General features: G+C 44.9%; 1 protein-coding gene across 3 annotated transcripts in view; it reads left to right on the top strand.

Moving 5' to 3' along the window:
* Positions 1-2,715: 2,715 nt before the first annotated feature.
* Positions 2,716-25,026, top strand: part of SNX10 (sorting nexin 10) — a 66,704-nt gene continuing 44,393 nt past the window's right edge. Inside the window, exon 1 of one of the 3 annotated variants that reach the window (XM_065939711.1) lies at positions 2,716-2,958. The gene's annotated coding sequence lies outside the window, so the exon portion shown is untranslated. Of the gene's footprint in view, positions 2,959-3,035; positions 3,085-25,026 lie in introns of those variants that run through there. The other 2 variants (XM_065939715.1, XM_065939713.1) reach the window with 2 other exon arrangements.

The raw sequence follows: 25,026 nt of genomic DNA, 5'->3' as shown, positions 1-25,026 counted from the left end.
TGTAAAATCGTGTTCTTGTTGATAATAAACTTAGAAAGATTTTAATTCTGCAGAATCTCTTAGGATCTTAGATACATACTGCATTTTGTTTTCTAGTCAATGCTTTGTGCAGCATAGGGAAAATAATTCAAAAAAGACAATTTGACTTGATTTTCAGAAGTGATCATATTTACATTTACTTGTGTGTTATAGCTGGGTTGCAATTTTAGGAAATTAAATACAAGTGATCCAAGATTCAGCAGTGAGTCATTAGGATCCAAGGTGTTAAGACACAACATTGTAGATTTAGAAGTTTTCTTAAGTTAAGTCAATTTGAGTGTGGAATATAGACTTGGATATTTTCAGGTAAGCCTGCAATGGCCTAACAGGGCTGGCTGTGTCTAGTGGGAAAACTTTGTTTAAATTATGAAATATTAGTTTTCATTCCAATCCCAAAGAAAGACAATGCCAAAGAATGCTCAAGCTACTGCACAATTGCTGTGATCTCACACGCTAGCAAAGCAATGCTCAAAGTTCCCCAAGCCAGGCTTCAGCAATATGTGAACCGTGAACTTCCAGATCTTCAAGCTGGTTTTAGAAAAGGCAGAGGAACCAAAGATCAAATTGCCAACATCCGCTGGATCATAGAAAAAGCAAGAGAGTTCCAGAAAAACATCTATTTGTGTTTTATTGACTGTGCCAAAGCCTTTGACTGTGTGGATCACAATAAACTGTGGAAAATTCTGAAAGAGATGGGAATACCAGACCACCTGACCTGCCTCTTGAGAAACCTGTATGCAGGTCAGGAAGCAACAGTTAGAACTGGACATGGAACAACAGACTGGCTCCAAATAGGAAAAGGCTGTATATTGTCATCCTGCTTATTTAACTTGTATGCAGAGTACATCATGAGAAACACTGGGCTGGAAGAAGCACAAGTTGGAATCAAGATTGCCGGGAGAAATATCAATAACCTCAGATATGCAGATGATACCACCCCTATGGCAGAAAGTGAAGATGAACTAAAAAGCCTCTAGATGAAAGTGAAAGAGGAGAGTGAAAAAGTTGGCTTAAAGCTTAACATTCAGAAAACTAAGATCATGGCATCTGGTCCCATCACCTCATGGGAAATAGATGGGGAAACAGTGGAAACAGTGTCAGACTTTATTTTTTTGGGCTCCAAAATCACTGTAGATGGTGATTGCAGCCATGAAATTAAAAAACACTTACTCCTTGGAAGGAAAGTTATGAACAACCTAGATAGCATATTAAAAAGTAGAGACATTACTTTGCCAACAAAGGTCCATCTGGTCAAGGCTATGGTTTTTCCAGTGGTCATGTATGGATGTGAGAGTTGGACTGTGAGGAAAGTTGAGCACCGAAAAATTGATGCTTTTGAACTGTGGTGTTGGAGAAGACTCTTGAGAGTTCCTCTGACTGCAAGGAGATCCAACCAGTCCATCCGAAAGGAGATCAGTCCTGGGTGTTCATTGGAAGGACTGATGCTGAAGCTGAAACTCCAATACTTTGGCCACCTCATGCGAAGAGTTGACTCATTGGAAAAGACTCTGATGTTGGGAGGGATTGGGGGCAGGAGGAGAAGGGGACGACAGAGGATGAGATGGCTGGATGGCATCACCGAATAGATGGGCATAAGTTTGAGTAAACTCCGGTAGTTTGTGATGGACAGGGAGGCCTGGCATCCTGGGATTCACGGGGTTGCAAAGAGTCAGACACGACTGAGAGACTGAACTGAACTGAACCGAATCGAGACTCCTAATACAAGAAAGAAAATAGGCCCAGGATGGAGTCACTTACCGTGAGCACTTACAGGGTGTACTAAGTCGCTTCAGTCTTGTCCGACTCCTTGCGACCCCTTGGACTGTAGCCCACCAGGCTCCCCTGTTCATGGGATTCTCCAGGCAAGAATACTGGAGTGGGTTGCCATGCCCTCCTCCAGGGAACCTTTTCAACCCAGGGATCTGACCTGCTCTCTTATGTCTTCTGGATTGGCAGCTGGGTTCTTTACCATTATGGCCATCTGCTGAGACATCACAAAATGGGAACTTAGTATCAACCTGGTCAGCAGTGTGACTGTCTCCCTGATAGACCCCTATCTTCTCCTAGAGAAAAGTGATCTTGCCATGACCAATCCGATTTTTGCTAGGATGACTTCCTTGTCTCCCCACTTTATGTCTGTAAGAGCCTTTTATTTTGTACAACTCCTTAGCGCTTCTTCCTATCTGCTAAATTGGATGCCGACTAATCATGAATCTTTGAATAAAATCAGTAAAATCTTTAACATTTACTCAATGGATTTTTTTAAACACTGCCTTTATTATTCTTTCATGTAGTCACCCATTAGCGGTTTAAGTGATTATTGCGGCTTTCCACGAGAACAAGTGGGTCAGATGCAACCCAAAATGTCACTTGGGAAACGGTTTACTGATTCAGCCACCTTGACAGACCTCATTTCTTTCCCCCCAGGATGTCTTGTGAAAAAATTCAAACATACAGAAAAGTTGAAAGAATTTTTCAGTAAACACCCATATGCCTACCACCTAGGTTCTACCATTGACATTGTACCGTTATCAATTCATCACTCTTCCCATTCAACCATCCTCTCCGTCTAAGTAATGAAGGGGGCAGGGCGGGGTTTGCAAGCTCCTGGTGGCTTTCAAGTGGCGCCCCCCAGCGGCCGCACAGCTCTCCCCAGCCCGGGGGCAGAGGGCCGCTTGCAGGTCCGCGGCAGGGCGGGGCAGGCCCCCGCGGGGCCGTACCTGGGTTGGGCGGTGCGGTGGCCGCGAGAGCGGGCGTGGAGCGCGGGCGCGGGGCCGCTACGTGCGCGGGGAGCGCGGGGCTGCGCTCGTGTGCGCTCCTAGGCGCTCGCCGCCGCCGCCGCGCCTTTGAGTCAGCAAACTCCGCCACCCGCTGGCCCGCTGGCCCTGCTCTGCCCGGCTCTGCCTGGAGGTGCCGCCCGTAAGTGACAGGCGATCTGCCGGGAAGGCCTCCCCCGCGCCGCCGGCTGGGGACCGCAACCAGGGACGAGCCGGCCGCCCTTTCCTTTCCTTCGCGGAGGCTTGGGGCCCTTTCCTCTGCGCCCAGGTGCCTCTCCCTGCGGGCTGGGAAGATGCTTGGGTCTCCTGGGGCTGGAGCCGGGCGTTGCCTCCTTTCCTGCCGGGGAAGAGGAATCGGTCGGCTGGTTTGCCAGGGGAGGACACGGATCGAATTGATCCGGCTAAAAAGACACCCCGGGGAGAAGATGGGGCAGAGGTGGACTCCTGGACGCCGGCGGAGGGGGGGGGGGGCGCGGGAAATGTGCTGAGACACCTTACACCAGGCCGGGTTGGGGTGGGTGTTTTTAATTCCCGAAAGGGTAGCTTTGAGTTTAGAAACTGGGAGGGGTCGGCAGGGGCTTTTCGTGGGATTGTGGGATTGAGGGAAAAGGCCCGAGTGAAAACCCACGTTTGGCTGATTACTAGGTCTGGTGTCACAGGGAAGCAACAGCCTGTGTTTCAGTTCTGATGTATCATACTTCGGTAAGATGGTCCGCGGGGGATTGAGGGGAAGGGTCAGGGGGACGTAGAACCACAAGTCCTACTTGCCAGTAAGGGCTTCTATTTCTGCAGGACACGTTTATGTATCAGAATAATGGATTTAGAAATTTAGATCAGGCAGGAGGCTTTCATGTGATCTCCTTCAAGCCTCTCATTTTAAGGCTGGGAAACTAAGGCCCCAGGGAGCAGAGTCATCCAGCTAGTGAGAGCGGAAACAGGCCTAGATTGTGGTGGACTTCTGACTCCCTCCGTCCGCAGCCTTCTCCACACCTCTAGGAGCGTGGGAGTGGGGGTAGGCTGGGGATGCATAAAGTCCCTCTTTGCCCCCTGGAAGTGGGCTGGGTGGAAGGGATGAATGCAGCCACAGGGGGGGAACTGGCTACTCCATCCGATGGACCAAGCTCCAAGGATGCAGTTGAATGCGATGCTTCTGCTGTTTCTACCATCTCTTCCAGTGATCAGTGATGCCTAGTCCTAAGCACCGCACCCCCCCCCCCCTTTTTTTTAAAAGGCATGGTAGATTTAAGATTGACTAATGGGACTGTTTTGAAAAAAGACAAAAAATACAATACACCCAGAAATAAATATATAGAAGATGTGAAGAAAGGTGATTAGCACTGACCTGTATTTCAGTGGCCCACCCTGTTTCTCCCACTGGTCTATTTCATTCTCATTTCCGAGGTGACTATATCACTAGGGAGGAAACTGGTGTTGGAGGAGTAGGGTGTGACTCTCAGGTGACACCGCCCTTCACCAGGGGTCTCTTGATTGACGGAGAGTCTGCTTCTCCTCCTGCAACAGTGGGCTGTGGTGGGAACTTCCTCTTATTTTACTTAGGGGAAGGCCTCCTGGAGCTTGCTATTGGAAACAGACGTAAACACCTTCATTCCTGCCTGCATAAAAGTTTGTTGTTAAAAAAAAAGTTTGTTGTTTAAAGACTAATGTTGTGTTCTACTGTGGCATTTCTATGTCATTTTGGAGCATTCTTAATAATACTTTTCTCAGCCTTAGGGTCTCTACTTGCATTTTAGAGAACTCAGTTTGTTTGTTCAGCTGTGGGAAATGGCTTCTTTTTCCTCTTTTGATGTGAGGGCTGTGGTTTAGCAACCACTTGCGAGGGGTTTGAAATCTATGAGACCAGGGTCCAGCCTTTCCAGGCTTCCATTTCTAAGAGTAGCAAATGAGGGCTTTTGGCCAGTCATGACTGACCTCTCTGGAAAATAAATACCCTGCATTTTGGATAAAAGACTCTTATCACCAACAGTCTTCCCCCCCCCCCCCCCTTAAAATTAGTAGGTATGAATCAGCTTTTCTGTTCTCTAAGCCCTGTTCAAATTAAGGGGTTGTGTTGTGATAGTGGTTACAGCTTCTGGTTTCAGATTCGTTGGAGTTGAAATCTGGGGATAATCATTTACTAACTGAGGTACTGTCAGCAGAATACTTAAATTTCTGATTTATCCTTTCTTCAGAACTAAAAAAAGCTACTGATAATCCTTGCCTCCCAGAATTGTTCATAACAATAGCTGACATTTACTGAGCACTGATTATGTGCTAGGCATTGTGAAAATAGTTTTTAACATGGCAGGCTCATTTATAACAAACCTCTGAAGCAGATTTCTTTTTCCATCTGAGGGAAAATGAGTTATCAAGATATCTATGGCTTCTCTAAACTCTTCAGCTCAAGATCTTAACAACCCAGCAAAAGTGTCCCAGATTTCTATAATGTGGAATTGTTATTTAGGACTTAGTGTCTGGCAGGCTTGATTTCAAGTACCACATGTATATTAACAGTCCTTGAGATATGTATTGTTTTTAGTCTGCCCTAGATTTTCTTTTTTTTTTTTTTTCTTCCCTTCTCTCCTTCTCAATAACAGAAGAAGAAACAGGCACAAAGCCTAAGTCAATTAATAAACGATGGAGCCGAGATTTGAACGAGGCAGCCTGGCTCTGGAATGGGTACTCTCAGCCAGCCCTCTGTGAATGTAGGTAAAGGGCTTAGCCAGACCTCAATCAAGGGCAGCCCTTAATTGGCATTTTCATTTATTTTACCCTAAGAAACCACTTCCTCCTCTCAGTCTCTGAGGAGAAGAAGATGCTTTTAGTTCTGGAAATGATTCAACTTTCCTTAAGATTTTCTGATTCTGCATACATTTCTGTTGTATTCTGTGTTGTTTTTTAGAAGTTTGTGGTAGGTCTCAGTGATCTTGACCCTGGGAATACAGAGATAGGCTTTAGGGAGTCTGTAAACTCCCTGAAAGCATATGATTTCATACTCTTGTACAAGAGTATATTATTCTAGAGGTGAGAATCCACAGCTTACTTTAGATTCTCTTTTTTAAAAATACTTTTTCATTTATTTATTCTCTTTTTGGCTGCATGGGATGTGGGATCCTAGTTCCCTGACCAGGGATCTAACCTGTGCCTCCTACAGTGAAAGTGCAGAGTCTTAACCACTGGGCCACCAGGGAGGTCCTTACTTTAGATTCTTAAAGGGACATTCATGGTAGAGAGAAAATTTGGTAATGACTATTCTACTATTCTATTCCTATAATCTAATTTTACAAATAAGGGAATAGCTTAATCTGAGCTATGCAGCTACTTAGAAGTAGAAAGGGGACTATAAAACTCAGGTTCCCTAACTTCCAGTCTCATATTCTTTCCATCACACCCCAGTATTTCCCTTTGAAATGAGTGGTACCAGGTGAATGAATTACAAAAAGCCAAAAGACTCCCAGATTTCCCACCCTCTTCCCCAGTGTGGGAGAGGCCAACAAAGTTTCCTGGAAGCACTATTAAAATGCATCATCCTTTGGCATGTCATCTTGTTAGCTGAACCACTCTGCAGTGATTTAAGATGGGAATCTACAACACTGTACGATAAGAGCCAGGAGGATAAAACTTGTTTTGAGAGAAAGCAAGGAAGGAGTCAGAACATGTATTGGTTAAGGCACAAGGATGCTGTTCAGGCCTCTTGATCGAATTGTAGTGTTGAACAGTTATTGCTGAGGGATTTGAAAATTCAAGTGAAATTCCACGAAGTCTGAGATTTCCATGTAGGGTGTGAATCACTGGGAAGTCAGGCCAAAGCTTGATGCTCCAGTGACTAAATAAGACTAATAGGTCATGAACCTGCTGTTAATTTAGACCAGCACTTTAAAGTCACTTAATTTTTACAAATTGATAAAGTTTTCCTGGGAAAATATCAATACATTGTACTAATAGGCAATATATTCTGAAATGTATTGTTCAACTGGACATCAAAATATGTTACTTCGGACCAGGAGTAGCAAGTCAGAACTAGTTCCCTTGTCAAGATAGGAATTCATCGTGTGATTAAATTTACTGTAGTAAAGTTTATTGGGACCATTATTGGTCCAGTTAGGAAAAAACGAGATCCAAGCCTCACACCATTCAGAAAAGTAAATGCCACTTAGAATAAAGATTGAATGTCAAAACCAAAATTATAGATATTAAAATATATATACACATACGTGAGATTTTGAAAAAAATATTTGTTTGCACTGGGTTTTCATTGTGGCATATTGGATCTTCTAATTGTGACACATGGGAATCATTAGTTGTTCATTGTGAACTCTTAGTTGTGGCATGTGGGCTCTAGTCCCCTGACCAGGGATCGAACCTGGGGCCCCTGCATTGGGAGTTCAGAGTCTTATCCACTGGACCACCAGAGAAGTCCAAGCCCATTTCTCCATATTGATGGGGAAATCTTTGACTGGTTGAGAAATGTACCCCACCTCGTGCTCTGCTGGTTCAGAAGACCTTACTCGGTGAGTAGAGCCGTCACCTTGTGGGCCCCCTGATCTTCCACCATCCCCTGGGTCCCTCTCTTGGTCTCTCAGCCCTGCCCCTCACCCTCCTCCCTGACCCATGAGCTGCAGGATCTTCTCTTTATCTTTATGACTATGGATGCTCTCCGGTTCCTCTCAGACTTACAAACCCTAAGGGTTCCAAGTGCAGAACAGAACAGGGGGCATTGTATGTAGGGAACTGCTGCTCTTTAGAAATTATGAATACAGCACGCAGGAAGGAGGTTTCCATGCCTGATCATTATCCTCCCCTGCCCCACTGACACCACAGCCCTGTTTACTGTACACTGGCATTTGGGACCGCTGAGGAGGAGGCAGGTGTTCCTACAGCCCTACTAGACTCTAGTGTCTCAAAGCAGGGAATGTGGAGCCTTTCTGTCAGCTCTCTCTGGGTGATCAGACCCTGAGAATTGGGACTGCTTCTGCCTGGGTGCACCTGAAAATTCCTATGCCGGAAGATCAGCTTTACCTTTTATGGGTAAGTGCAGACCCGATGCTGACTTTTTGTAGCCAGCACTTTTCCCTGATGGTTGGGAAACCTTGAAAAAATGTGACCTCTGTTTGAGGTGAGACCTTTGCCAGACTGAATCTGTGGACAGGTCTGAGTCAGATGCTTTGGATTGCAGTCAGTGCTTTGGGCATCTAGTTTAAGGAATATTATGTTTGGCATTTTACCCACTATTAACAGTTATTAACACATAATAACTTTATGTGTTATTTCATTCTTCTTGGGTCAAGGCCTGTGCCAGGAAACTGTGGGTAAGTTTGTGCCACAGGCAAGGGCCAAGGTGTGCACTTCATTGTGTGGGCTGTTTCAGAGACTATAGACTTCAAATGTTCTGCTTCTGTAAATATTCCTGTCCCATCTCATAAATCAGATACTTGAAGGGGATATTTTTAAAAAGGCACAGTTGCTCTGTGATAATCAGGAAGAGACCTCAGCATTTTCTCCCTCAGGGGTCTTAGAAAACTCTAGAAAGTAATGACCAATGACAGTAGCTGATGCAGTAGCTGAACTACACATTTACTCCTGTGATCGTTACGGCTGATGCATGAAACAGGCCATTATCCCCATTTCACAGATGATAAAACTGAGGCACAGAGATGTGAAACAATCTCCCCAGGCAAGGGGCAGAATAAGGTTGGGAGTCAGGCAGTTTGGCATTCACAATGTCCTTCCTCTACTTGATAGGGGGTCATGCGTGCTAAGTTGCTTCAGTTATGTCCGATACCCTGTGTGATGGTATGGACTGCAGCCCACCAGGCTCCTCTGTCTATGGGGTATCCCAGGCAAGAATACTGGAGTGGGTTGCCATTTCCTTCTCTAGGGGATCTTCCCGACCCAGGGATCAAACCCAGGTCTCTTAGGTCTACTGCATTGGCAGGTGGGTTCTTTACCACTGGTGCCACCTGGGAAACCTTGTTAGGGGCACACTGTTTGCTTAAAAGTGAAATCTCCCTCTTGCTGTCCCTCAGATGACTTCCCATCTGGACTGATGTCACTTTGGGCAGAGTTGAAAGTGGCTAGTGTATCACAACCCCTGGTGCTGCTGTATTCCTTTGTAGATAAACTTGCCTCCTCAGCAAGAGTTCTTTGCGACAGAGTGGCAAGTGGGAAGACTATTTCTGGTGTGTTGCAATGATTTTCCTTTTTGAAAGACAATTTATCACTTTAAAAGAGGAACATGCTCCAACTAATAAAAATAAATGGGGAAAAAAAATAAAAGAGGAACATGTAGTGCTTACTTTTGTTTCCAGTTTGCATGCTCTACCCTTTTCTTATCTGAGCCCCAGACTGTTCTTCAGGTGCCTGAAGACTGTTCTGTGTGGATGTCCACCATCACCCTGGCTTGTTCCCAGCTGAACTCATCTTTGTTCTCTCTCACCTCTACAAACAGACCTCCTTTCCAGCTTCCCCATTCCGCCTGTGACCCCAGTCTTCTTCCAGTCACCTGGCTGGTGAGTCACTCTTTTTTTTTTTTTTTAATTTTTTTTTTTTTTTGGTGAGTCAGTCTTGACGCCCTTCTTCCATCATGCTGTCTCCAAGTTATTCTTGTTATATACATCTTTTTTTAAAAAAATTATTTCACTGTGCCATGCCTTCCTTGGAGCATGCAGAATCTTCAGTTCGGCCTATGGAATCTAGTTCCCTGACTATGAATGGAATCTGGGACCCCTGCTTTGGGAGCTCAGAGTCTTAGCCACTGGACCACCAGGGAATTCCCCATACATCTTTTTTAATAAACCTGTTTTTTTGGGGAGGGGGGCTATGCAGCTTGTGGGATTTTATTTCCCTGACTGGGGATTGAACTGGGACCCCCTCCAGTGGAAGCACGGAGTCCTAACTACTGGACTGCCAGGGAAGATTTGATTTTTAAGAGCAGTTTTAGGTTCACAGCAAAACTGATGGAAAGTACAGAGAGATCCTATGTATTACCCGCCTCTCCTCTCCTGTTATCAGCCTTGGCATCAGAGTGGTATGTATGTCATTATAGTCCATGAACCTGTATTGACACATTGTCACCCAAAGTCTGTACCTTCCATTGAGGTTCACTTAATTCTTAATGTGGTATACTCCGGGTTTTGACAAGTATATGATGTGTCCATCATTGTAGTATCACACAAAATGATTTCACCCCTCACCAACAAATCCTCAGGGTTCTTTTTCTTGTTATTTTCAAATGTGCCTGGCCATCTCCCGCCCACCTTGAGTTCATGATCTCTTCTGGTGGTTGGTACATTCCAGCAGCTCTCTGATGAAGCTCACAGCCTATCAATCCATCCTCCACCCCATCCCCAGATGAGTCATCACCATCATGGCAGGCTTCCGAGTACTACATCCCTGCCTTCTAAGAGAAGTCATCATTCAGGACTTCCCCATCCTAGGATGCCCATTAGAGCTCTTCCCAGCTTACCTCCTCATGATATTCTGTCAACGCAGGCCCTCCACTGCTGGGGGCGCTGAACACTTAGGTCTACTGAAAGTGATGCTGTTGCTTCTATTTTTTTTGGCCACACATCACAGTTGGTAGGATTGTAGTTCCCCAACCAGGGATTGAACCTGTGCTCCCTGCAAGGAAGCATGGAGTCCTAACCACTGAACCACCAGGGAATTCCCAAGTGGTGCTACTTCTTAATCCCCCCAGGCTGGTACTGTTTTCCCTGCTTGTCCTGTTGCAAGCATCGAGGCCTCGTCAGGTCCTACTATCCTTCATGAAGCTTCTCCCTTTGCACTCTCCTCCTTCCTGTAACCCTGTTACCAGTGCTATTTCTTTTGGCACATAGAGTGAAGCTTGGATTACAAGTAGACTGTTTCATGTCTGTATCTGGACATCTTTACATCTTAGAACTCAGGGCGTGTGCCTTAACCATTAAAAACAGCCCTAGTCAGGACCAAACCTAGAACTCTCACATAGTGGGGCTTTCAGTAATTGCTCATTGAATTGGATCGTTGCTGCCCTCTAGCTATTCTCAGGGGTCCCCTTTTATAGCTAATGACCCTAAAAGAGGTCTTTCAGAGGAAGACACTACACTTGTCTCAATATTACCTCCTTTCTGAGAATGAAAAAATCATTTCTAGAAGTATGGCTGTGAACTTTCCCAGTTCATGTACAGACAGAACTGCCCCTAATCTCCACATCCCTGAAGCATTTGACACACAAATAATCCTATTTATTGGTTAGTATTCTCCTCTCATTGCTCTCTTTTTAGCATTTATTTCTAAGTATGTAACTTGGATGCTGTGTTAGATGTAGGGGATACTGTGTGGGGAGGACGAGGCTTTCCTGGGTCTGGCTAGCTGGGTTTGGGTCCTGGCTCCTTCACTTACTAGCTCTATGACCTTGCACACTTTTTCATTATTAGTAAAATTGAGCTTAGTGAGACTTGCCTGGGGGGCTGTCTTGAGGGTTAGATGAGATGATTCATATTGCATTCTTCACACAGTGTCTGGCCCCATCATTAACAGTCAGTTATTTTTAGTTGGTTGCTGTTTTTGATGACGAATAGTGTGACTTTAACATCATTCTCCAGTCTCATCTGCCACAGTCCAGTGGAATTAGACCAGAAGGAAAAAGAGAAAACATTGGAGGAAGGCGTGTGGTCTTCAAGGCATTCCACCCTGGACTGTTGCTGGCTAAATTGCTTTCTTTTTTCCCAAAATGACTGAGTGACCATGAGCAGAGATGGCCAACGGGAGGGGCTGGGCAAGTTGTCCAATGTCCATCCTCCCAGCCCATGTGGTTGGGGCTGCTTAAAAACTTGATGGTGATGCAGAAATGGAGACAATTAGCTAGGACTAATTCAATCAAGTGTAATTGACCCATATTTTAATGGGCATTTCTTATATGCCAGGAATGTTGCTCCATGCTAGGCTTATAAAGTGTGAATGGACAAGGTCCCTGCCCTTGTGGGACTTTTGAGAGGACAGACAATAAACAAGGAAATAAATTAATAGATAAAAATAATATAGACTGACACGTTCTAAGGAGAAAATAAAAGGATGGAGCGTTACTGGGGGGAATTTGCTTTAGTGGGCGGTCAGGAAAGGCTCCTGAGGAGGTGGCATCTAAACCGATACCTGCAGGGTGGGAGGAGCCGTCTTGGTGGGTTGGGGAGGGAAGGTGGTGAGGGGGTGTCAGAGGAAACAGAAGGTACAAAGGACCTGAGGGGGGAATTTCAGAACTCACCTGATAAGGGCAGCTGGGCACTATGGCAGAAGAGTCCGGGCTGGTGGGAGAACCAGGGTCGTGTGGTAGATAGGAGCTGTGCAGATACAGACCCTGTGCTCTGGACAGTGGTTTTCAAAAGTTTTCTACTGTCAGTACACTTGAGGGGGCAAGTGATATGCTCCTGGGGGGATACCCTTGGGGGGATGGGTGATGAGAAGGCTGGGATATCTGTCATTTGAAAAGAGCCCTCCATAGCTTAAATATAATTCATCACAAAATGAGAAGCGCTGCTCTTGATGATCCACTCAGAAGCCTTGGGATCTGGGGACATTTATATCTCTTAATTTTCATTAAATTTTGCAGGGTTATATAGGCACACTGTAGGAACATGGAATTCTACCTGTTCTTGATAACACTGGCACGGGCATTTGAGGATGAGTCACTTGAATTGGATCACTGTGTGGCCCATTTAAATAATACTGTGGGTTTTTTTTTTTTTTTTAAGTCCTTGGCATGGCATTCAAGGCCTTTAAAACATTTTATTTTATTTTTTGGCTGTGCGGGGTCTTCTTTGCTTTGTGTGGGCTTTCTCTAGTTGTGGCGAGTGGGAGCTTCTCTTCGTCGCAGTGCACAGGCTTCTAGGTGTGTGGGCTTCAGTACTTGCAGCACCTGGGCTCGGTCGTTGCAGGTCATGGGCTCTGGAGCTCACGAGGTCCGAGGTCCGTCGCTCCTGGCATGTCGAACCTGTGTCCCCTGAGATGGCAGGCAGATTCTTATCCCCTGCACCACTGGGGAAGTCCAGTGCTGTCTTTTGAATAGAAAAGTTGTTCACATTCTTTTGAAGTTATTTAGAAATGCCTTTGGCGATGTCCTTTAAGATTTTAATGAGTATAGATGTCCTTTTCTGAAGAGAGGCAGTGGAGGGGAGAGGAGAGAAGAGCTTCCGGAGTCCTCAGTGTGAGTCTGGACCACACTGTGTGGATGTGGATGGGAGATTAACCTCTCTGGGTGTTGGCTTGGGAAGCTATCTTCTATAAAACAAGACAGATAAGTCTTGCACTGCCTGTCTCACTGACTGTCGTGGGACAGTGCTTTTATAAACGGCAGAGTACCAGAAAATATAATTACCTTATAAAATTAAAATTTGTTTGCATATGGTATGGCCAGAAGCACATGATAGCCAGGGTGTAAATCCATGACCATAGAAAAGAACTTTTCACTGCTCATAGGTGACTGATCTCTAGAATAATCCAAAGGAGAATATTTTTATAACTTTTCAGTAGGAATGGACTTTCTAAGTGTGCTGCAAAACTTAGAAGCCATAAGGAAAAAATTGATATAATTCATTACTTAAAAACAGCATAGCAAAACCCCTGTAAGCAAAACTAAAGACCGATTACAAAATGGAAAAATATATGTGTTTCATGTTATGCATTAAGGGTTAATTTCCCTAGCACATAAAGAATTACAAATTAATAAGGAAAAGAACAGACCGGTGCAGGAAAATGGTCAAAGGATATGAACAAAAAATCCATATAAAGTAATTTAATGACTCCTAAACACATGAAGAATGCTTGACCTCACACATAATTTTTAAAATAGCAATTGAAATGCATTGAAACATGCTACACTTCACCTATCTGGGGTTGGCAAAAGTAAAAAATTTTGATAACCATCCATGTTAGGGAGGATGTGGGAAAACAGAACTCATACATACACACTCTGCGAATGTGTATTAGTTCCCTGCAGAGGGCATCTGCCAGAACCTGTCAGAGTTAATCGTTCACATTGCCTTGCTTGATTCAGTTCACTTACAGAAATTTATCCTTCAGACAAATTCACACAAACTTTCTGAGCACCGTTTCTAATAGCAAAAGAGTGTCTGTCAGTGTGGGGGCTGGTGAGCTGAATTTGCTCTGGCTGCACAGTGGAATGGTACCCAGAAGAGAACCAGGACGCCCTGTGGGCAGCTGCGGAGCAGTCTCTGTTGTGAAGAGTGAGGCATGGGAAGGACTATAAGTGATGTTAGCATTTACAGAAAAGGGAGTAGGGGGTAGGAAATAAATAGGAATATATCCTACTTGCAGATGCATAAAATGTCCCTGGAAGGATACCAAAAAATGACTAAGAGGCAGAAAAGAGAGAAGGAGACTGTTTATTCTTGACCTTTTGGCATTACTTGCATTTTGAAACAAGTGTTAAGCTCTAAAAAATAATAAAAGTAAAATACGGAGCAAAAAATTAAAAAATAGTGGTTGAGGTAGGGATTGATGAGCTGAATGCGGTAAATTCCTTAGCAGTGTGTTTGATCCCTAGATTATCAGACATCTTTATATGTCCACCATGTATTATCACTAATCTCTGTTTGGGGGTACTCCTCCAAAGAGTTCTTGGTGGATTTGGCAGGTACAGAACTAATGTCCACCTCAATCAGAGGCCATGGAAGGGCCATATACTCCAGCCTTTGGGGATTGGTGCAGCTCCTGAAGTTCAGTGGGGCCACTGTGTTCAAGGTTTCTGTACAAAGAGTGTGGTAGGTAGAATAACAGCCTCCACACTGGTCTACATTCTAACCCTTGGAGCCGGTGAACATTTTTCCTTGCATGCCAAAAGGAACTTTGCAGGTATAATTAAGTTAAGGTCCTTGATCAATGAGGAGATTATCCTGGGTCATTCAAGTGAGCCTGATACAGTCACGTGAGTCCTTAAAAGCAGAGAACCTTCCGGGCTGTGTTCAGAGGGTGATGTGACTACAGAAAAAGGGTCAGAGAGATGATATGTTGTGGGCTTCGAAGATGGAGTAAGGTGCCATGAGCCAAGCCTGGGGAACCAGGAGAAGGCCAGGAAATAGATCCTCCCCTAGGCTTCTAGGAGGAACACAGCCCGAGGACGCCTTGATTTCAACCTGAAGAGATCTGTGTTGGACTTCTGACCTACAAAATTAAGGTCATAAATTTGTGTGGTTTCAAGCCGCTAAGTCGATGGCAGTTGGTTTCAGCAGCAACAAGAAACTAATACAAAGATGATGTAGAAATACCCCAAGGCCTTAGTCAGGGGCTTTTTAATCTAAGAGGGGAGAGAAGACAAGAACCCAGCCAGTCCTCATGCCAGCCAGTGTGGAAAGTGGTCTGGAGATTTGCAAGGAGCTCTGCACGAGGTGTCTGGGGAGGCCAGGGGAGACCTGGGGAGGAGGTGGCAGTCAGAGTTGTGTTGTAAGAGGCACTGCAGCTCCCCCGCTGGGAGCAGGGACTCGGGTGCTGCCTGTGGGGCCCTGAGACAGTCATGTCACCTCTGTGTGCCTCAGTTTTCTAATCTGTAAAGTGGGGATACTAATAATGCCTCCTGAAGGGGCTCTCATGTTGAGGAAAGGAGTGAATATGTGTAAAGTACTTGGATTAGTTCCTGGCATTTCCAAGGGCTGTGGGCGTGTTTGCAGGTGATGTTTTGTCCTAATGAGGGGAGAGTAGGGCGGGGCCAGGCAGAGGGAGGTGGGGGAGCCTCTGGGGACAGCAGGCCTCTTGCTGGGGAGACGAGGAGGGGGCTCTCACCTCAGTGGTGGGAACACTGGTGAGGAGGGAGCAGAAAACGAGGTGTTGAGGAGTGTGAAGCCGGAAGACGGTGGCCTTGGAAGCTGGACTGAGGCGGCCACCTAGTGCCTAAGGTTTCAGTAGGAAGGGTGACAGTGGGTACAGTTAGGGCGCTGGTCAGGTTTCTTTAAGAGGGGAGGCTGGCTTCGGTTCTGAGCCCTGACTTCAGAATCTGCTTCCCCCGCCCCCTTGTCGTCTGTCTCCTTACCCTGAGCAGCCTGACCTCTAACCACGATGATCACACCGCATCCCCTGACTCTGACCACTGGGCCACCCTGGAGGTGTATCTGGATCAGGGGCCATTACCTAGTACCTGGGTTGGTGGTGGTGTTTAGGCGCTCAGTCATGGTCAACTCTTGCAGCCCCATGGACTATAGCCCTCCAGGCTCCTCTGTCCATGGGATTTCCCAGGCAGGAATACTGGAATGGGTAGCCATTCCCTTCTCCAGGGGATCTTCCAGAACCAGGGATTGAATTCACATCTTGTGCATTGCAGACAGATTCTTTACCACTGAGCCATAGGGGAAGCCCTGGTACCTGGTACCAGCCCCAGGACTCAGTGTCTGGAGAGAGAACAGCCTGGTGTCTGCAGTGGCTCTCCTGGGTCCCTGCAGAGAGAGGAGCAGAAACCCCAGCTGTGTGGCTTTGCCGGTCCCCAGGGGCTGATGGCTGGTTGTCTTTCAGAAGCCGACTCCCTTCCGGCTTTGGCCATTTGGGGACTGTGGCCTCTCAGCATGTAGAATGGTTTCTTGAGCAGAAGAGCCACAGGCTGTCTTGTGGAGACAGATAGCAAACAGGAAATAAAAGCATATGTGATTTTGACTCACAGGTACACAATAATGTCTGTGACAGGGCTGAGTTGTGATTTGAAATGGTGGTCTTTGGTTGACCAGGATGAAGGCCTCCCTGTGAAGCTGCAGCCTGGGCTAATGGTCTCCTTGGTCCTGGGTGGTGGTGAATGGGCGGTTGAGAGCCCTGTCTTTTCCTTTCCCTCAGTTGGTTTCCCCGTCTGGAGCACAAGATATCACATGGTTTCTGCTTGAGTCGTGTGTGTACTATGTGTGAAGTGCCTGGAATGGGTTGCCTAGTCCTTGACCACTGGAAGGCGATCTCTGAGGGTTCTCTCCCTCCGCCAGGACTGACAGGTGACAGGTGAGCCTGATGCCCAGCTGTGCCCCCTGGATGTGGGGCTGCTTCCCAGGCAGAGGGGCTCAGCTTCGCAGCAAATAGCAGAGACTTTGGGCACGGTCGACTTCATATTAGAGTCACCAGGAGGAGAAAGTGGAGATGTTGCTGTTGTTCAGTTGCTCAGTTGTGTCCAACTCTTTGAGACCCCATAGACTATACAGTCTAAGGATTCTTCAGGCCAGAATACTGGAATGGATAGCCATTCCCTTCTGCAGGGAATCTTCCCAACCCAGGGATCCAACCCAGGTCTCCCACATTGCAGGCTGATTCTTTACCAGCTGAGCCACCAGGGAAGCCCAAGAATACTGAGATGGGTAGCTTATCCCTTCTCCAGGGGACCTTCCCGACCCAGGAATCAACTTGGGGTCTCCTGCTCTGACAGGTGGTTTCTTTACCAGTTGTGTCTGACTTTTTGCGACCCCACGGACTGTAGCCTACTAGGCTCCTCTGTTCATGGGATTTTCCAGGCAAGAGTACTGGAGTGGGTTGCCATTTCCTTCTCCAGGGGATCTTCCTGACCCAGGGAACGAACCTGGGTCTCCAACATTACAGTCAGATGTTTTACCGTCTGAGCCACCAGGGAAGCTCGATCTTGTTAGATCCTGTAAATGAATTCTTTCCTCCCCAAGGCTATAGTGTCACTCACCTGAGGCACTTTTCTTGGTTGGGAGGTTGCTTAACTGGACTTTTCAAGATTGTTTGGCCTGTCTGGTGGGACCTGCTATATCTATAAATCTTTGAAAAAAAATGTGCAGAGGAATTATATGCCTACTGAAAAGGGGCAGATAGTTTAGGTAAATTTAGGGCTCTGCCAAACCAATGTAGCTAAGTTTGTAGTTTTCCCTTTTTTCCTGAACATTCACGTAGCAAAACTCCATCTGCTTTTCTCCACTTTTTCTCACCTCTTAAAGTTTGTTGTTCACTCGTGGCAAAAAAAATGAAAACATTGTGAAATCAAGCCTATTGTTGAGTGATAATCAAAATCCTGAAACCCTGAGAACCTCACTATTTGACAAGTAACAAATATAATTTTCTTTTTAAAATCTTTTTAGACTAAAATAGCTTGCCTGTGGATGTTTTCCTTTCTCATAAAGAACTTATTGTTTCTTCTGGTTTAGTATTTTTACATTAGGAGTGAGTGTAATGTGGGATGGTGCTGTATGACTTGCTTAAAAGTACAATATTCTGAAACACTCGGGCTTTTCCTTGTGACAGTGGCTTGTGGAGAAGTACAGAGATTTGGTTACTTTGTGTGTGTGTATGTGTGTGTATATAGTTTCCTTTATTTCAGTTGTTTTCAGTTTCACAATTGAGTGTTAAGAACCTAACCTGTGAATGACATGTGATTCTGCTTATTTTAAGAAAAAAGATATTCAAGGAAGGGATTGGAAAGCTAATTAAACTAGCAGGAAAAATAAAACAGAAGCCCTGTATAGTGAAAAAATCACTCAGAAGAATCAGAAAAGCAGTTTATTGTTAATAATGTATTAGCCGGGCTGATGAAGAGTCCATACCTCACACTGCCCTCCTTCACCTGCCAGGATGCTGCCGTGTCCATCTCACCTCTGTGAGGCTTTGTACCTGAGAGCCTCTTCAGTTCCGAAGAAGACCTCGGTCTCAAGTGTTATGATGCCCATATGTCCGTGAACACTGGGCTGCCTGTGCTTCCTTCGTGGGGTGCCCGAGTGGCTGAGTGATTTCTGAGCACTGTTTTCTCCCATTTATTTCTTCAATCAGTATAAATGTATGTAGAGAACCCATTACGTGCCTGGTTCCTTAAGGCAGAGATCTCCCTTTAGGCCAGAGATCCTAAATAAAGAACAGTGAGAGCTGTGTTGTCACTGAGCCTACAGTTTGGTGGGAAGATAGACATCAACTCAATGCCTAAATGAATAAGGGTAAGAATCTTGCTGAGATCAGAACCACAGAGGAAGAGCTTAGTGCAGGGGAAGTATAACGAGGGGGATTTGACTCTGCTGGAGGGAGTTAGGGGAAGCTCCCCAGAGGTAGTGAGATGGGAACAGAGATCTGAAAAGGGAGTAGCAGTCATCTAGTGACAGATGGGTTTGAATTCCAGCATTGCCCATGAGCAGGTGGGTGACCTTGTGGTAATTACTTTGAGCAAGCTGCTTCCTCTTTCTAAGGCTTAGTATCTTCATCTGTGAATTGGACGGTTCTGAGAATTAAATGAGACAGTGCACAGAACATACTCAGCATGCTGCCACATGCAGTTGACACTCATAATGAGAGCTGTTTTCTTTCTCTCTGTGCTTTCTGTTCATTTTGCTGGACACTTTGAAAAGACACTTAAATCTTTCCTTGTTCTGGTTAGCAGGAGCTACTAAATAACTCCAGAATAGTTAACTTGGAAAATGGAAGCTAAGAGAGATTTAATGATGGTTTACAAATAGGCCAAGTGTCCTCAGCTTTGAAGATATGGGAAAGGCTTTTCATAGAGTCATTGATGTGAAGTCACATTCAGGATGGGGCTACTTTGGAAGCCTTTGAATATACCAGGATTTTAAGATATGAATTATTAGATCACATCTCCTCCGTTTCTCATGGCAGTCAACCATGAATAGCTAGGCTAATGTATGTTTTCTCTTCTAATACTGTATTCTATTTGTATTCTATTTGTCCAGTGATTGTTGCCAAGGCGTTTGTAGTTATTTATGGGTATTTCTTATAGCTAAATGTGCAAGGGTCTGTCTGCATCCTTTGAGAGAGGCAAGTCTTACTTTTTCTCTGATCTCTGGAGACCCACATGTATATACATATATCCAATCTAGCTTTTTACTCAAGTTATGCAATTTTTTGCACTTTCCATTGTTTTTACAAATATTTTGAAAAAAAAAAAGGTACCAAGAATTTAGCCAGTAATCAAACTTAATTTTACTGCACATTTGCTCAGTGCTTGAATTACTTAAATAGTTCTCACAGTACCGTTATGAAATAGGCACTATTAAGAATGCTTTCCCCCTCTTCTATAAGAACATGTACGCTCAGAGAGGTTAAGTAGCTTATCCAGGGTCATACAGCCATCAGTGGCATAGTTGGGGTTTGAATCCAGATGTGAGTGGCTTCAAACTTGAGCTCTAAACACTTTGTTGCTGCCTTTCAAGCTAAGTTTTTGGAGATGATCTAACTGCTGTGTCAGCAAGGTAGGTGTGTGTCAAAAGATTTATTATACACTATATAGTTATGAGGAAGGCTTATGAAAAATGTTAGTGGCCTCTGAAGAGCATTGAGGAAGCTTACTGAATTTAGATTTATTCAGTGAATCAGAAGTAGATATTCTGCCCCACATGCATGTGCATATGCAATGCCTTTCTAGGTTATTTTCCTGATAGTTGTAAACTTTGCTTTTGCAGTACAGGCTTTAAGGAGCATTAGTGCATAGCAACCAAAAATTAAATATGCTTATGAGTGGTAAGACTTTATACTTCAAATAACATTTTCGCTTTTCCCTCATTTTTACCTCAATTCCTATGTTAATAACTTTACCATCGTTAGATCAGCTATTGTTTGCTGCCTTAAATCTATTGGAGAACTACTTCACATTCATTTGGAAGCAAAGGGAGGATGCATTATAAATAAAAAATATAGGGAATTCCCCAGCAGTCCAGTGATTAGGACATCGAGCTTTCACTACCAAGGGCCTGGATTCAATTCCTGGTCAAGGAACTAAGATCCCACAAACCGTCTGATGTGGCCCCTTCAAAAAAAATTTAGAGATGGGTGTAGACTCTGTGGGTGGAGTCAGAAAGGTGTATCAAGGAGACATTTGGCCAAAAAGCTACTGGCTGTCAGAGCCTGATACTGCTGCAGACTGGGCAGAGCTCACTTCTGAACCGATTTGTTCTGCACTTCTTATTTTGTTCTCTGCTAGTGCAAATCCTGCTTCAAAAAGTATGTGTGGTTCTTGATCAGAACTAAATAAAATACAACCTGATGTGTCAGCTAAGGGAGGGAGAAATATCCAGCAGCTGGTGGAGAAGGGGGGCAAGCCGGAGCGGTCCCTTCTCCAGCCTTGCTTTCCATCCTAGTGACTGGTTTTTCCTGATTCAGCAAGAGGAATAAGGATGACTGGGGTGGGGGTGGCTCTTGTTTATTTTGTATATGCTTTATGTCCTTACAGGTTTATTTGATCTACAGTTTTAAATCACAAAGGCAATATATTAAAAAAAAAAGTTGTCAACAGTCCAGGAGTGTATAAAGTAAAAAATAAGAAAAGTGGGTCCTTCTCCCCTGCCCCACATGCATGTGTATATATGCCTGCATACGCTTTGGCGTGTATCCTTCTGGAATCTTTTTCTGTGCATCCCCGTGCATATCGGTGTGTGTATACACATTTATGTCCATACTTAAACAGTGGAATCACCCTGCCTGCTCTTCTGCAGTGTGTTGTTTCCCCTTGGTGTGTCAAGGACACAGCCCCTCCCCTCAGTACTTCCAGATTCCCCTGTGTTTTGAACGACAAGGTTTTTGTGAATGGGTTCACTTTGTTTAATCGCTCCCTTAGGAATGAGCATTCCGGTGGTCTCAACTTTTTTAGCAATAAACACGGCCTCGGTGAGCAGACTCAGATGTGTGGCTTTGCGCATGGGTGCTGGTCCTTCTCGAGGATCCCTTCCCAGATGTAGGGGTGCCAGGTCGAAGGGTGTGTGAGCTCTAGGCTTTGGAGCCAGTAACCCTGTGTTCTGGACCAGGTGGAGTATGAGCTCTGGCCTGACTCGGATAGAATCCCGTCTTGGTTTCCACCAAGGCAGGCAAAGTGGTGGCACTCGGAGCCCCTGAGCCTGGACAGAGCTAGTTAATGAGCGTGATGCTTCTCCCTGCTTTTTCACCCTTTTCCAAACTTTATGCGGGTAACAATTTTCAAATCTTGACTTCCGCCTCACTCCAGGATGCCCAGTCTGCCCAGAGAACGAGGCCAGTCATGGTTTTCTTTCCCGCTCCCCAGCTGCCTGCATTTGTTTTCCTTCTTGGTGTTTTGTTAACCTTTGGACTTCTAAAAATTGCTGACAAGATCACAAGATTAGCCTTCTTTGAAACCAATTCCCACTGGCTTAATTTGGTCAGTTTTGTGATGCCTTGCCCCCAGCCCTTTCCTGGCCAGACTACCTTGGCCATGAATTCACCACAGCCTTTGAATTCACGGCTGCCACACTGACAGCTTCCCACGAGTTTGGTCACACACCGGGGGCCGCGAAGGAGGCCGGCTGACCACTGGGCAGACTCGTGACTTCATTGTCCTCACTTCTCTGGGTTCAACAACGACTTCTGTTAAGGGGCTAGACAAGTCACTTAAATTTCTCACTTATGATTTTCCAGGTAGTTTTTATATTGTTTGCTTATTGTTTAGTCACTCAGTTGTGCCCGACGCTTTGCAACTCTTTTTACTGTAGCCTGCCAGGCTCCTCTGTCTATAGGATTTTCCAGGTAAGAATACTAGAATGGGTTGCCATTTCTTTCTCCAGGGGATTTTCCTGATCCAGGGATTGAACCCCTGTCTCCTGCATTGCAGGTGGGTTCTTTATCACTGGGCCATCAGGGAAGCGTGGATTTAATATTAGGCAGGGGTTATTTTTCTGGATGCATTGTGCATGCCAGTTTCCCTCAACTCCACCTCCCATCTCCTGCCCACCCTTCTCCCTGCCATGATAGATGTCACTCATTGATTGAATGATTGATCCTGCCCTTTCACCGTAGAGCCCAGGGCCCCTGGCGCTGCAGAATTAGAGCCAGTACAGAGATGGGATTACCAGACCACCTGACCTGCCTCTTGAGAAACTTGTATGCAGGTCAGGAAGCAACAGTTAGAACTGGACACAGAACAACGGACTGGTTCCAAATAGGAAAAGGAGTACGTCAAGGCTGTATATTGTCATCCTGCTCATTTAACTTATATGTAGAGTACATCATGAGAAACTCTGGGCTGGAGGAAGCACAAGCTGGAATCAAGATTGCCAGGAGAAATATCAATAACCTCAGAAATGCAGATGACACCACCCTTATGGCAGAAAGCTAAAAAGAGCTTCTTTTTTTTTTTTTTTTTTTCACATCTAAATTTGTATTTTATTTTATTTTATTTTATTTTATTTTTTTTTTAAATATTATTTTATTAGTTGGAGGCCAATCACTTTACAACATTTCAGTGGGTTTTGTCATACATTGACATGAATCAGCCATATAGTTACACGTATTCCCCATCCCGATCCCCCTTCCCACCTCCCTCCCCACCCGACTCCTCAGGGTCCTCCCAGTGCACCAGGCCCGAGCACCTGACTCATGTATCCCACCTGGGCTGGTGGTCCGTTTCACCATAGATAATATACATGCTGTTCTTTCAAAACATCCCACCCTCATGTTCTCCCCCAGAGTTCAAAAGTCTGTTCTGTACTTCTGTGTCTCTTTTTCTGTTTTGCATATAGGGTTATCGCCACCATCTATCTAAATTCCGTATATATGTGTTAGTATACTGTAATGATCTTTATCTTTCTGGCTTACTTCACTCTGTATAATGGGCTCCAGTTTCATCCATCTCATTAGAACCGATTCAAATGAATTCTTTTTAACGGCTGTAAAAAGAGCTTCTTGATGAAAGTGAAAGAGGAGAGTGAAAAGTTGACTTAAAGCTCAGCTTTCAGAAAACTAAGATTATGGCATCTGATCCCATCACTTCATGGCAAATAGGTGGGGAAACAGTGGAAACAGTGGCTGACTTTATTTTTTTGGGCTCCAAAATCACTGCAGATGGTGATTGCAGCCATGAAATTAAAAGACGCTTACTCCTTGGACAGAGAAGGCAATGGCACCCCACTCCAGTACTCTTGCCTGGAAAATCCCATGGATGGAGGAGCCTGGTAGGGGCCCTACCAGGGGGTCGTGAAGAGTCAGATGTTACTGAGTGACTTCACTTTCACTTTTCACTTTTATGCATTGGAGAAGGAAATGGCAACCCACTCCAGTGTTCTTGCCTGGAGAATCCCAGGGATGGGGTCGCACAGAGTCGGACATGACTGAAGTGACTTAGCAGTACTCCTTGGAAGGAAAGTTATGACCAACCTAGACAGCATGTTAAAAAGCAGAGACATTACTTTGTCAACAAAGGTCCGTCTAGTCAAGGCGTTGGTTTTTCCAATGGTCATGTATGGATGTGAGAGTTGGACTGTGAAGAAAGCTGAGCACTGAAGAATTGATGCTTTTGAACTGTGGTTTTGGAGAAGACTCTTGAGAGTCCCTTTGACTGTGAGGAGATCTAACCAATCCATCCTAAAGGAGATCATTCCTGGGTGTTCATTGGAAGGATTGATGTTGAAGCTGAAACTCCAATACTTTGGCCACCTGATGCGAAGAGCTGACTCTTTTGAAAAGACCCTGATGCTGGGAAAGATTGAGGGCAGGAGGAGAAGGGGACGACAGAGGATGAGATGGTTGAATTGGCATCACCGACTCGATGGACATGGGTTTGTGTGGACTCCAGGAGTTGGTGATGGAGAGGGAGGCCTGGCGTGCTTCAGTTCATGGGGTCGCAGAGTCGAATACGATTGAGTGACTGAACCGAACTGAACTGAACAACTGTAGACTTAGTAAAACCTCCAAGGGCTGTAATTGAGAAAGAGTATGGGGAATGCAGAGATGAATGATACCCAGTTCTGTGGAGTTCTTGGGTTTCTAAAATGATAGAAGAAAGTTACGGCCTAGCACAAGATCGCCAACCTTTTGCTTTTTACATAAAGGGCATAAAAACCTCCTCAAAACATATCAGATACAATTATTGTTTTCTTACAAAAGGGAGGTTTATTTTGATACCCCAAAAGTAGGAAAGACATAATCTAAAAATAAGCAGAGTACTTTACATAGAAAGATTTTAGCTTTCTAGAAATTCAGTGCATTGTTTTCTTTTTCCCATTTTACTGTGGACCATTAAAAACTTGGTCATGACATGTAAATCCATGGCTGATTCATGTCAGTGTATGGCAAAAACCACTACAATATTGTAAAGTAATTAGCCTCCAACTAATAAAAATAAATGGGGGAAAAAAAAAAAACTTGGTCATGGACCTAAATGCCATTTAGAGACCCCTGTTATTTATTTCAGACTGCTAGAGGTTTTCTTTTTTATATTATGGTGGAGGGTACTACAAAGCAAAAATTTAATTCCTTTAATCCAGGTAATATTGTATATTGGTGTTGATGTGTTCTTAGATGAACA

The sequence above is a fragment of the Muntiacus reevesi genome, chromosome 6 (assembly GCF_963930625.1).
Source record: "Muntiacus reevesi chromosome 6, mMunRee1.1, whole genome shotgun sequence".
NCBI lineage: Eukaryota > Metazoa > Chordata > Mammalia > Artiodactyla > Cervidae > Muntiacus > Muntiacus reevesi.
The sequence above is the reverse complement of the archived record's forward strand: the minus strand, read 5'-3'. Positions and strand labels throughout refer to the sequence as shown.